The sequence below is a fragment of the Mus pahari genome, chromosome X, assembly GCF_900095145.1.
Source record: "Mus pahari chromosome X, PAHARI_EIJ_v1.1, whole genome shotgun sequence".
NCBI classification, from domain to species: domain Eukaryota; kingdom Metazoa; phylum Chordata; class Mammalia; order Rodentia; family Muridae; genus Mus; species Mus pahari.
The window spans coordinates 47,672,495-47,686,345 of NC_034613.1; the positions used below are offsets into that span (position 1 = coordinate 47,672,495).

General features: G+C 39.9%; 1 protein-coding gene across 3 annotated transcripts in view; it reads left to right on the top strand.

Moving 5' to 3' along the window:
• Fhl1 (four and a half LIM domains 1) overlaps window positions 1-13,851 on the top strand; it is a 59,447-nt gene that overhangs the window by 1,040 nt on the left and 44,556 nt on the right. The gene's annotated exons all lie outside the window — the stretch shown is intronic.

A 13,851-nucleotide genomic window follows, 5' to 3' on the forward strand; every position in this document is an offset into this window, starting at 1 on the left:
ATTGCTTAGTCTTCCACAACTGGATAGAGGTTTGAATGAGAAAGGCCAAGGGAAACAGTGAATGTGCTGTGTATTTTCTGCATTTGGGCCTTTCAAGTTTTTAGGTTCATTCTAATTACAACTACTCCCCACCCCCACCCCCACAAACACACACAACTAGGGTAGCACATTGGGAACAGGAGACAAGAAAGTGTATGAATGTGATTTCAGATTTGGCTTTTGGATTTCCTGAAGGGCAAGAGTTCTGTGGTAGAAATGCAGCAAGAGTGGAACACATGTCTTTGCTGGAAATCCTCTGTTGTCTTCATTTAAATTATGCCATTGGGACTATCTGAGCCTCTTTTGATTTGAATTTGGAATAGATCCAGTTTTCCTAATTGGAGCTATCATTTTGTAATTGCTTGTAATTCTCCATGTTATCAAATGTATTGTGAGTTTATAGAATACTGGGAATATTTTTGTTATCTTGATTAAGGCCATTTAAATATAAATATAATGTTCCTTGGCAATGAGTAGCACAAGTTTAAATTATGGGCCACGTGGAATAGGGTAAGGAGTTCTCATCCTTGCCCATCCCCAGGAACAGGGTACTCCCCATTCTTCACACTTGAAAAGGATTGAGGTTGGTAATTTTGTCTTTGGAAATGCGTGCCCATATTTGCTTATAAAGAATATGCATTAAAAAGCAATGGGCCTTAAATGTGCTAAGAATATAATGCTTCCCTGTTTTGGTTACATAAGGTTCCAATCTAGTCTACCTTCACTCTTTTAAAAACATGTATTTAACATTTTTAAGGGCAAATAGAATCTTTATGCAACATGGAATTTGTTAGATAGGCCACGATTTGTACAAAGCACCACATAGTACAGAATCTGTAACCGTACATGGCTTTCTAAGTTCTAGGCTTCCATTCCAGTATTTAATCTTTTTGGAGAAGGAAAACATTTTTAAAGCAAGTCTAGATTGGGGGATGAAATTTTAAAAAGTGGAATGTGCAGATTGGTAAAATACCTCTTATATGAGTTCTTTGGAGATGATTTGATATATAGTAAATTAATGGATCACCTCAATAAGATACTGACTTTGTTTATTGCAAATGTTAAAACTAGATACATAAGTGTGTCTACAGGATTAACAAAAATGTATTCGCTTATGCTGTTGTATACTATTCTACATTTCTGTGGTGTGTGTTCTGCACCAGTGCAATAGTGAGACAGAGCATATTTTCACAATATAATTTTAGCCTGGTGGTTTTTCTCTGAGGAATAAGAATGCTGAAGGTGGTGAAAAGGATCAGTATGTTGGTGGGAAAATGGGCCTTAAGTTGCTCTCTAAACAAAAAGAGCAAAGGGTGTCTTTTACTTGGCTTTTTGAGAACCTGTTGTAAGATGAGGGGGAAAAAGATGAAGAACTTTCAGGAACAAACAGTACAATGAAGTAATTGTTTTAAATCTTACAGATTTCACTCTGTTATCTGTTTTTAAAAGTAACTTGTAAATTGAACTTTTGCGTGAGAAACTCACCATCCTCGCACCTTCGGTTTGAAGATTTATTTATTCATTTGCTGTAGTCTTGGAGATGGAACCCAGGGCCTCCAGTGTGGAGCAGGCCCCTTTATCATAGGGCTATGCCCCTAGCCCAAGTTTAGCCATTAAAAACAAATAATTTGTTGAAGGCGCGGCAGCTAATCTCCTAAGGCTTTGCCCTGTTTTCCTAATCTTTTCCTCCTGGTTCCCTCACACACACCCCTTTTACTTCCACCCCCTAGTGCCAGCAACATTGGCTTTTATAACCTTGTGGGAGTTGAACAAATGTTCCTGCTTGCTTGAACTTTTGTCGTTATCTCGTTGGCTGCTTTCCTTAACTTTTGTCTGCACTTTTTTTTTTTTTTTGGTTAACTGAACTACCCAGTTGTTTGGATTTGGGATAAAAGGGAGAATATTGTAATTATTTTTTCTTAAGAGATTTTTTTTCTTTCAGCTCCTGTTGAACAGAGCAGGGAAAAAAAAGTTTCTCCCTGCCCCCTTCTCTCTCTGCCTCTGCCCCCCTCTCTGATTCCACCCCCTCTGCCAGGACAGTGCGTAATTAAGCAAAATATATGACCATTCCTTTGTCCAACAAACATTTACAGAGTCTCTGTGGTGGTGGTGGGGGGCTCTTGTATCTGGTACCATCCTGAGTACGGAAGAAATGTCTCCTGTTGTTCCTGATTTGATTAAGAAAAGTAAAGTGTAGACAGTTAATCTGTTGTAAATAATTAAAAGATGTCGAGTCTCTTAAATAGCCACAGAGCAACTGTGAAGACAGTAAACATTCTTCAGGCCTGCAAACAGTGAAATAATCTCTTTGTGGAGACTTTGCTTGGGACATACTTTTTCATTTGGGCAATACAAATAGATTCAGATTCAACCAGTCTTATTGAACGTATTTGCAAAATTGACATCTTGATTAAGCATTCATAGACTTTGTTGTAAGAAGACTACATAGCATTCACATGATTTTGAATACCATAAGTAATTTGAGATGATTTAAAGTATATGGGAAAATATGTGTAGGTTATATGTGAATACTCTTATCATTTTATCTGGAAGACTTGATCATCTGTGACTTTTGCTATCTATAGGTAGATTCTGCAACCAGTCTCCAACTCTCAATCCTCTTGCCTTTCCCTCCTTATTGCCCTTGCGCTCATCTTTCTCCTTTTTCGTTAGTCAATATAATTGTATGTATTTATGGAGTACAGCATGGAACATTGATACATATATATGCAATGTGTGAAGATATTTTCTATAGATTAAATGCAACTTACAGGATTTATAGATGTTTAAATTCACCTTTCTCATTTTCTTTTCTTGAGACAGGTTCTCACTATGTAGCTGTGACTGACCTGGAGCTCACTGTGTAGATCGGCTGGCCCAAACACACAGAGATCCACCTGCCTCTGCCTCTAAGTGCTGGGATTAAAGGCATGGCTAAATTTATCTTTCCATTCTTGTATAGAGTACTGGAACGTGGATGAGCAGCCTCCCTTCCTTTAATTTAGATTTAAGACATTTTCTGATGGCAAATTGAGACCCCATTGATCAATTTTGCTTTATAGTTAGACATGGGTGATGGAGCCAAGATGAGGTCTAGTATTTAATACTAGCTTGATAAGCATTTGATCTTTCTCAGGATACCCTCTGAGATCTTGGAGGATCCTTCTGTTTGTGGAATGTGCTAGAATAGTAGTTTTCATCCCCAGGGAATTTGCCACACAGGGACAATGCCCAGGAGAATTTTTTTTTTTTTTTTGCCAGATGCACTTCCTGGAATCTAGTCACTAGAGGCCAGGGATGTTGCTTAAATATCCTAGAACCTACAGGGCAGCAACCCCAGCATAGATGTGTCCAGCCTGAAGACTCAGTAATGCCGATGTTGATGTAATTTCCTCTGCAAACACAGGAACACATAATTCCAGGAGAGGAAAGGACAATAGCAGTGTGCTCATGTGACCCTGTAGAGTACTTGGCTGAGCTCATTTGATTAGACTTCAAAGTGGCTAGTTCCTGCCCACCAAACTGAATAATTAGAATAACAGCTTGTGTTTATGGCCCTCTGTTCCAGGTACTTGCATACATTACATATTTCTCTTCTTTGGTAAAGGAGGAACTGGGTTCAGAGAGGAACTATAAGTTGCCTTGGGTCTCACTGCTGGTTAGCCCTTGGAAGTAAAGAAAAAAAAATCTTCTGAAATTTATGGTCTCCCCTGTGGTGGGCATCATTCAAAAATATTAACTGGCACAATTTTTAAATGCTATTCAAGTTCATTAATGTATGTAGACTTTCTTATTTGCAAGTTCTTTATAATATATATAAATAATGTAATTATATTATATAATAATATATAATATAAATAAATAGAGTATGGTATTGGAAAAATAGAAATTGCTGTATGTCCTAAGTATCATTGAGCTTGCTTGATATTAATTGAAACCAGGGATGATAAATTTGGCCAGCCTTGGCGTAAATAGTAAGGGAAGAGGGCAGCAGGGAACAGGGAACTAACTTTAATTCTTCCTATCTCGTTTCAGGAAGTATGCTAGTTGGGTTGGCACAGCCTATCTGATTTGATCCTCTTAGTTCTACAGAGTGTGCATCCTTCCTAGTCTGAGTTTGGAGCCAGGCCTGGGGTTGTGCCCCTTTAATCCCAGCACTTAGAGAGGCAGAGGCAGGCAGAACTTGGAGTTTCAGGCTAGCCTTGTTAGGGTTACATAGAGAAACCTTGTCTTGAAAACAATAAAAACACAAAGAACAAGAACCAGAATTTTGCTGTACTGGCATTGAGAGTAAGGAGGTAAATATATGTTCTCTCTTCAACTAATGAGAATTGAATTCAATTACGGATTTTTGTTTCTTCTCCAAAGGAGCTGCAGTGTTTAGTTTGGAGAACTTTATTCTCTTTACTTGCCTGAAATTTTAAGGAAGAGAATCACAAACCTGGGCATTATCTATATTGGCATCCAGCCAGGCACTTTCCCTTCTATATAACTGCCTTACAGGACTCACTACTGACAGCATCTAGTTTTCTCTTTTTATATAATTTGAACACTCATACTTGCTATGGGAGTTGTTTCTATAATAAATATTAGATTTGCACTTGTGTTTTCCATTTGGGGTGTGTTTTGTTTTGAGAGCCAAATATTTATCTTAACTTTTGATGTGTTTTGTTTTAGAGTACAAAAAGAGGAGAGATTTTAAAGAACCAGCCCAATAATAATCATATTTTGTCTGGAAAGCAGTTTGTGTGTGTGTGTGTGTGTGTGTGTGTGTGTTTGTGTGTGTGTGTGTGCATGTGAGAGAGACAGAGACAGAGAGAGAGAAAGGAGGGGAGGAGGGAATGAGAGTGAAAAGGGTCCTCGAGTTTCACCTAATTTATTTTAAGTTGGAAAGGAATTTTAACCATGATTCTCCAGGGCGAATGTGCTGGGGAAAAAAAAAAAGCTGTTATTTAGATAAAAGTGCATGTTTTTATTTCTATATAGGACTGTCAGCCATAGATTGTGATTATGATAATAATGTCCTGATTCTGACCATAGCAATCAGCCAAGTGCTAATCACCCACTGCGTGCAAGCATGCATGGTGATACTGCCTGGTTTTGCTCCCACTTCCCTGATTATGATTCAGTTTAGTCTTTGCTGTGTGGGGTATGGAAACAGACCTTGTGCATGCTAGGCTAGTGCACTGTTACAGACCTACATTCCCCAGACTCACCCCACTAAGTTCAGATAGATGGGAGATCTGGTAAAACTTATAAGAATACAGACTCCTTTCTGTGACTTAGATCTTTCAATGATAAGATTAATACTTCTCTGTTATACAGAAAGGCCTTGAGAAGAAAATGAGCAGCATATATGATCTACCATCTAGACCAGTGTTGTGACACTTTAATGCAGTTCCTTGTGTTGTGGGGAACCCCAACCATAAAATTATTTCATTGCTACCATAACTGTAAGTTTGCTATTGCAATGTAAATTATCTGATTTGCAAGCCTCACAGGGGTTGTGATCCACAGATTGAGGACTGCCTGATTTTAGTGACAACTGTTTATGAATCTTTAAAATGCAATTTTTCATGGTGGACTCAAGTCTATTCCAAAGTTGCCAATTTAAAACTCCTCTCAGGTTTTCTAAGCTCTCAAAAGACTGGGTTCCTGCTGTACAGCTCGCTTGTCACAAGCACACTGCAAGTGAAGGGGGAAGCTGCTGGGAGCTGGCCTTGTCACCTGCTCCTGTCCACTAGATACAGAAGGGAAGAAGGACTTGCCCATGTTCCTCTTCCATCTGCCTGATTAGTAAGGATTTCAATATCAGAAATTCACCCCTTCCTTTTACAGGTGAGGAAAATGAGGTTCAGTTAATGACAAAATTCTGGCTTGGATTCTTGTTTTTTCTAAATTGAATTAAACTTTTGGTGGCCTGGCCCTCAATATGTCAGGTTTGGGGGCAGGTGACATAGCTTTTTCTTTTTCTTTTTTAAAAAAAATATTTACTTATTATATGTATATGAGTACATATACATCTATCTATACAGCTATCTTCAGACACACCAGAGGAGGGCATCAGATCCCATTATAGATGGTTGTGTGCCACCATGTGGTTGCTGGGATTTGAACTCAGGACCTCTGGAAGAGCAGTCAGGGCTCTTTATTGCTGAGCCATCATCTCTCCAGCCCCAGTGAGATAGCTTTATGGTAAAGGGCTCGCTATGTAAACTCTAGGTCCTGAATTCAGTCTCCAGTAAGCTTGCTTATCCCAGCTCTGGGGACGTGCTTTAGTCTCAATGTCTAGAAGGAGAACCCAAGGGGATCCTGAAGGGCTCACTGGTCAATAAGTCTACCCTGCCTGGCTAGACCCAGGCACATCAAGTATGCCAGTAAGTGTGACAATGAAAGACAGCTTTAAGACTCTTTGGAAGCCCACAATTAAGGCATCTCCATGAAAATGTTTTTGTTTGTTTTGTTTTGTTTTGTTTTTTTTAAATGAGATGTCTATTCTAATTGTGGGATATTTGAAATTTTGATGGTTTTAGATCCAAGTAGGAAATTAAGTTATAGATTCTGGCACTATAGTCATTAATGGATACATGTACACAATTTATTTAATCTGATCAAAAAATGTTTCTGAGGGTGAGGCTGGAAAGAAGGCTCAGTGGATAAGAATATTTGCTGCTCTTGCAGAGGACCTGGCATTGGTTCCAATATGGTCGCTCATAATTCTCTGTAATTGCAGTCCCTGGGGATTAGATGCCCTCTTCTGGCCTCCTCAGGCATAAGGCACTTGTGTAGTACATATCCATTCATGTGAGACAGTCATATATATGAAATAAAAATTAATCTTACCTCCTATAGGGTTGCAGACTCCTTGGGTACTTTCTTTAGATCCTTCATTGGGGGCCCTGTGTTCCATCCAATAGATGACTGTGAGCATCCACTTCTGTATTTGCCAGGCACTGGCATAGCCTCTCAGGATGGACAGCTATATCAGGGTCCTGTCAGCAAAATCGTGTTGGCATCTGCAATAGTGTCTGGGTTTGGTGGTTGTTTATGGGATGGATCCCCGGGTGGGGCAGTCTCTGGATGGTCTTTCCTTCAGTCTCAGCTCCGAACTTTGTATCTGTAATTCCTTCCATGGGTAACCCTATAGGAGGAACAACAATATGAACTAATCAGTACCCCCAGAGCTCATGTTTCTAGCTGCGTATGTAGCAGAGAATGGCCTAGTCGGCCATCAATGGAAGGAGAGGCCCTTGGTCTTTCGAAGATTATATGCCCCAATATAGGGGAATGTCAGGGCCAGGAAGCAGGGAGTGGGTGGGTTGGGGAGCAGAGGGAAGTGGGAGGGTATAGGGGGTTTTTGGAGAGGAAACTAGGAAAGGGGCATTTGAAATGTAAATGAAGAAAATACCTAATAAAAATGTACTTGCTAGCTGGGCGTGGTGGCTCACGCCTTTAATCCCAGTACTTGGGAGGCAGAGGCAGGCGGATTTCTGAGTTCAAGGCCAGCCTGGTCTACAGAATGAGTTCCAGGACAGCCAGGGCTACACAGAGAAACCCTGTCTCGAAAAACCAAAAAAAAAAAATGTACTTGCTTAAAAATGTAATCTTATCAAAAATAAGTAAGTTCTTAGGTCTGGAAAGATGGTTCAGCAGTTAAGAGTACTTGTAGTTTTTCCAGCAGATCTGGTTCAATTCCCAGCACCGATGTCAGGCAGCTGGCTTATAACCACCTCTAATTCCTGCTCCCTGGGATTCATAGTCTGGGATCTGTGGGCATCTAGAATCAAATTCATATGCACATATACCCCCCCACACACACATGCAAGACACACTGAGAGGGGAAGAGAGAGAGAGAGAGACAGAGACAGAGACAGAGACAGAGACTAGTTCTTTAGGGTTCCTCGCTTTTCTCCTGGAGGAAGACTTTTCTTTTTCTGTAGCTATGTGGGGCCTCTTCTGTCAGTATGCCCATTGCACATCATTTTACCCTCAGGGTAACTTGTCAGCCCATCTCACTGTGCCCACTTCCCTTTCCTCAGGATCATCCTTGTGGCACATTTGCCAGCCACTGCTTCCGTCTTTCTCTTATCCATATTTGCCACTGTTGTACATATATACTAGATAGACTGGGCTGGGTCCATTTCTCCTCTTTGGATGATTTTTAGGGTAGTGGTGAGGTGAGAAGATGTAGTGTCACCAAATATAGAAGTGCTAGTGACAGAGTAAACCGAAAAAGAATATATATATATATATCAACGTGGGAATGCAAATCAATTTTTCTTTATAGCTAGGTTACCAGTATGTAATGATGCATGTGGATACACTGCTGAGGAATGAGTAGAATGAAGGAGAAAATTGTCCCTTTGACTAGGGGTGTATTTTCAAGTAGCCTTTGCTCTGGTTTATCACTGTGCCTGCAAGTGAATATGGTACATCACCAGCCAGTGATCAGCAACTTGTAGGTTTTTGAAAGTGCAATGAGTCTGTCATCTGAGAGTGGATTTTCCTTCCAATTTAAGCTATTGAGACATACTGTCTTTTGAACTAGGATATATATAAAATATACAAACGGGGGAGTCATGAGAACTTTTTAAAAAATGCAGTGGAACCTAAATAAAAGGGCAGCAATCAAAATAAATCATCATGTTTTCACTGCTTGTCAAAGTTATGTTTTATTTGCCCACGTAAAATATGGCATATATATTCTAAGATACACATGTTCCCAACATAGTCTAATAAAAGGAATTTGTAATATCCATGAAGTTGTATTTTTATGTTTTTTTTCTTTTTTAAAGACAGCGTTTCACTGTGAAGCACAAGTTGTCCTTGGCAGTCGCTACAGTCCTTTTGCCTCAGCTTCTCCATTGTTTTTAAGTTGAGCATAAGCTACCTGGAGCCACATGGTTGTCAATGTAGTTTTTCTTCAAAAAATGGTAGCTGTGAATACAGAAGTGTTGTTAGAAGAATTACTTCAATGAAGAAGTATAAAACTAACTATGCTTAAGATTTGTCATTCACTCAGCTTTCGAGTGTGGTTAAGGCTGTTGGCTCCTGTTCAGTGTGAGAGGTACACTTTGTTAGGAAGAGTTTAAGGACTGGCTTATCAGCGAACTGAGTTCGCTGGTTCTCTGCACCATTCCTGGAGAGAGGGGGAGAAGAAGGGGAGGGAGGAAGCTAGGGAGAGGAATGTGACTTATAAAGTTCATGATTTGAATGAACAAGATGTCAACAATATGCACTATATATTACATAATATGTATAATATACACATATATATGTAATTATATATATATATATATATATATATATATATATATATATGAGAGAGAGAGAGAGAGAGAGAGAGAGAGAGAGAGAGAGAGAGAGAACGAGAACGAGAACAAGAACCCTGATGCTAGACTAAGTCCCTTCTATGCCACAAGAGATTCAGACTCTGAGAAGAACTGAGAAGGAGTTTTCCATTGTAGCAAATACATCACCCTAAGGAAAGAAACTATAATGGTAATGGGTGTGTTGGTTCACACCTGTAGCCCCAGCACTTGGGAGGTGGGGGCAGGAGGGTCATAGGTTTGAGGCCAGATTGGGCTATACAGCATCAACAAAACCAAATAAGGAGACAAGACATCAAGCCCACACACTAAAAGGAGGTGGTGCAAGTTTCTACTTGTATCTGCAGATAAAGCAGCTGGACTTCTTAAATGTCTACTTTATGAAGCATCATTTCTATATGACAGATGGTAGCCATTTAAGAGCTCTAATTTGATTACTCGTGACAAACATATATACCCATGAAACTACCATTATAGTTAGGGTATGTATTCTCCCCCTCCCCCACTTTCTCTTATGGTCTTTGTACCTATTGATGATATGCATTTGTGCAAGAACCCCCTTCCAAACTAGCTTTATAAATTTGTAAATCCTCCTCTATAAAACTAAACCAAACCTGGATTTATGGCCAAGATGCATTTTTTCTGTATTTAAAGCAAAGCAATTTACAGAGGAATCCTAGGTGTGACTTTTCTGAAACATTTTCCTGGTCACCTCTCAGTAAATGACTTAGCACATACTTTCATTACATATTTGGACTGAAGGCAAATTATAGCCAAGCAAGAAGCAATTGTGTTAACCAGAGCAGTGTACATTCTTACATTGATCTCCTGAAAAGTCAAATGCTCAAGAACAGGAAAAGTGGGCTGGGGCTGGAGCTCCCAGTCCAACCCCAAGCACTGCCAAACACAAACAAAAATGCAGGAAATGAAACTATTGAAATTTTGCCTCAAACTTAATGGTGAAACAAAAAAAGAAAAATGTTTATATACAGTTATGTTATTAAATGATAGGTATATTTTCTGAGAAACTTTTCAGGAGATTTTTTTTTACAAACATGAGAATATACTTGTGCAAACCTAGTGTATGGTACTGCCTATTGTTAATAACTAATAACTTTAATAGCTAATAGCCATAGAACATTTTATACTGAATATTAAAGGCAATTGAAACAAAATGGTAGGTACTTGTTTGTCTAAATAGAGAAGGTACAGCAAGGGCCGGGGAAGTAGGTAGTTTAGTTGGTGATGTACTTGCTGTATAGCATTAAGATTGGAGCTTGGCTAACCAACACACACACACACACACACACACACACACACACACACACACACACACACACACACCCATTAAAAGAGTCGAGTATATGGGGCACATACTTGCGATTCCAGCACGAGGGCCTGGGGAAGAGGTAAGACAGGCTAGTATCTAGGGCTTGCAGACACACTCAGAGCACAGAGAAATTCAGTGGGAGGATTTTTTTTTTTAGCTCAGTGATAATCAGAGTTGGAATCATATGTCGTTGATGGAGAAGTGATGTGGCTCATGGTAGTAACATCTATATCTCCAGGTACACACAGATAGACACAGTCAGTTAATATGAATAATCTTCTAACAGATTTGGGGCTTTCTGTGCATAGATTACATACCCCTGTTTACATATTTATGTGTAGAACAGGCTTTTAGTATATTTAGATGTCGGTTCTCATCTGTATTATTGAATTAAGTGAATAATTCTTTGGGGGAAGTTAGCGGCTACTGTAGCCAGCTGCAATCTATCCCTTTCTCTTTTACTGTCAGAAGAATTCAAAAGTCAGGAAGTGTTTTGCTGCCATTCTATTGATGGTTGTGACCCTGGTCTGTGCCCGCTCCCCTGCCACTCCTGTTTTGCCCTGTGGCTGCCCTCTCTGTCTTCCTTCCTGGTTTTCTCTTTATGTGTCTTTCCTGTCTCATCATGCTACTTCTTCTGCACTGCCTCTTAAAAAAGCCATTTCGTAAATGTCTTCAGATAGAGTGGTCAGCAGACAGGAATTGGAGTGAGCATCTTTGGGGCAGTGTTTCCGACTTTTCATTCCATGATCCAATAAAACTTTGATACTCCTTTCAAGTTTGGAGCCACACTGGAGGTTGAGGAGACGTGAAAGGCTGGTATTTAGAGAACCAAAACAATGTATTTCCTGGACTACTTTATACAAAAGTCTTCGAACAATGAATCAGTAAAACTAAAGAAAGGGTTTATGATATTCCTGTGATGCTTCCTTTAACAATGCTTAAATAGTTAACGGTCAATGAGTGTTCTTCAGAGTGTACTGAAAAGATATTATCTACCCCCAACATTTGTCAAAGCCTACAAAATGCATGGCACAAAGCAGGAACCCTACCCCTAGAATGTGTGTACGTGCGTATGACCTATGTGTGTCCTTCTGTAAATTTTAAACCACATTCTTTACAGTACCTAAGATAATATAAATGCTCGCTACCCATTGCTACCATATTTGGGATAATTACAAGAGAAAACTGTATATACTCCACATGCATGCAATATTCTCTCCTGAACTTTTCCCATGCAAAGTTGATTGAATCTGTGGATGTGCAACCTGTGTATGTGGAAGGTTGGCTTTACCTGAAATGATTGGGGAAGATAACAGCACTGGTTAAAGGGCAAGCATGTGATGGCATCTTCTAATCCCCTTGACAGTTACTCTGTTGCTTCTTGCCATCTCTAGTTTCCCCTTCCCTTCTTTATCCTTCGTGTGGTTATTTTGGGATTATCTTTTTAAAAAGAAGGAGGGCTACTGCATGACGCAAAGTATGGCCAGCAGATCAAAACCATCAGCTCACCATACTTTATATAAATTTTTTACACTCAGAACTTTATTGCTGCTGTAGTTTCTTCAGAATAAAATGGTAGGCAAGGTTTTCTGACAGGGTATTTGGAAGGAGACATCGTGTCACCTTGCAAATTTGGTTATCAACCCTGCCATGTGTCAGACCCACATTCATTCTCTTTATATGTTTGTCATGGTTTCTATAGCAGATAGTGACAGCACACATGTGGCTACAAAGGCTATGAAGGAGCTGAGTACCTCAGAAAGGGAAACCAGCAAACGCTTAGTGCTTCATCTTAAACATATACACACGGGTGGAGACCAGTAAAAATCAATCTCCAGGCAAGGAATGGTCGCTATAATTGGAGATGCTGTTAGCAACACAGCAAAGATCTGGTAGAGAGAGTTTGGAACTGGGTGGGGCAGTATAAGGAGTGGGGAGAGCGAGGAATTTAGAACGCTGCCCTGAGGATCATTTGATTTTCTGGCAAAGTTATTCCTCCACTGAGGCTTCGCTTTATAAAAAGACAATCTACTGGATTGTCTCAGCCAAGTGTGGATATTTCAGAGAATGCTACATTCTCTTTTGTCTAAATGAGATGCACAAGGCTAAAATATCCTTAAATGTTTCAGTACTGGGACATTTCATATTTCAGATTAGGTATTCTTATGTGATAAAATCTACACAAATATTACAGAATCTAGGAGAAAGTAACCCCAAATCTGAAATAGCAGTAGTTTAAGATTTCAGGGAAGGGGCTGGGTGTGGTAGCACATGCTTTTTTCTTTCAGACCTAAGAAGTAGACATTGGTTGGCAGATCTACCTCTGGTCTACATAATGAGTTCCAGGACAGACCCTGTCAAAAAAATTTTTTTTCAGAATCTATAGCTATATAACTACTATGTTTTTTTTTGTTTTTCGAGACAGGATTTCTCTGTGTAGCCCTGGCTGTCCTGGAACTCACTTTGTAGACCAGGCTGGCCTCGAACTCAGAAATCCACCTGCCTCTGCCTCCCAAGTGCAGGAATTAAAGGCGTGTGCCACCACACCCGGCTACTATTTGTTTCTTAATTACTATTTGTTGTATGGTATATCTATTTATATGATATAATTTTACTGATTATAGCTACACACCAGTGCTTCTCTGTGTGGGTCCTTAGACCCAGAGCAAAGAGCATCATCACCTAGATTCTAGGTCCTAGAACCTTGTTAGAAATTCAAGTTCATGAGCTCTACCCAAGCTGGCTGAATCAGAAGTGCTGGGGATGGGGCTCTGCCACCTGTGTCAGGGAAAGGGTCCACATTAGGTAATCTGATATCCACTACATTTCAACTACTATGTGCTATCTGAAGTTGGGACAGTGATTTTCAACTTGGTCTACATCTAGGATTCACCACCGGTAACTTCGTCGGATGTGCTGTATCGTTCTGTATTGCTATAAGAGACTATCCAAGACTAGGTGACTTAAAAAGAGCAGAAGTTTCTTTCTCATCATTCTGGACGCTGAGCAGTCCATAATGAAGGTGGCAGCAGATGTATAGTCTGCTGAGGGCTGCTTTCCACTTACAACATGGTGTCTTGATGCCTCTGGAATGAAGAGATGATGTTTTCATCTGATGAAGGACAGTGGAAGGCCTAGAGGTGAACTCTGTCA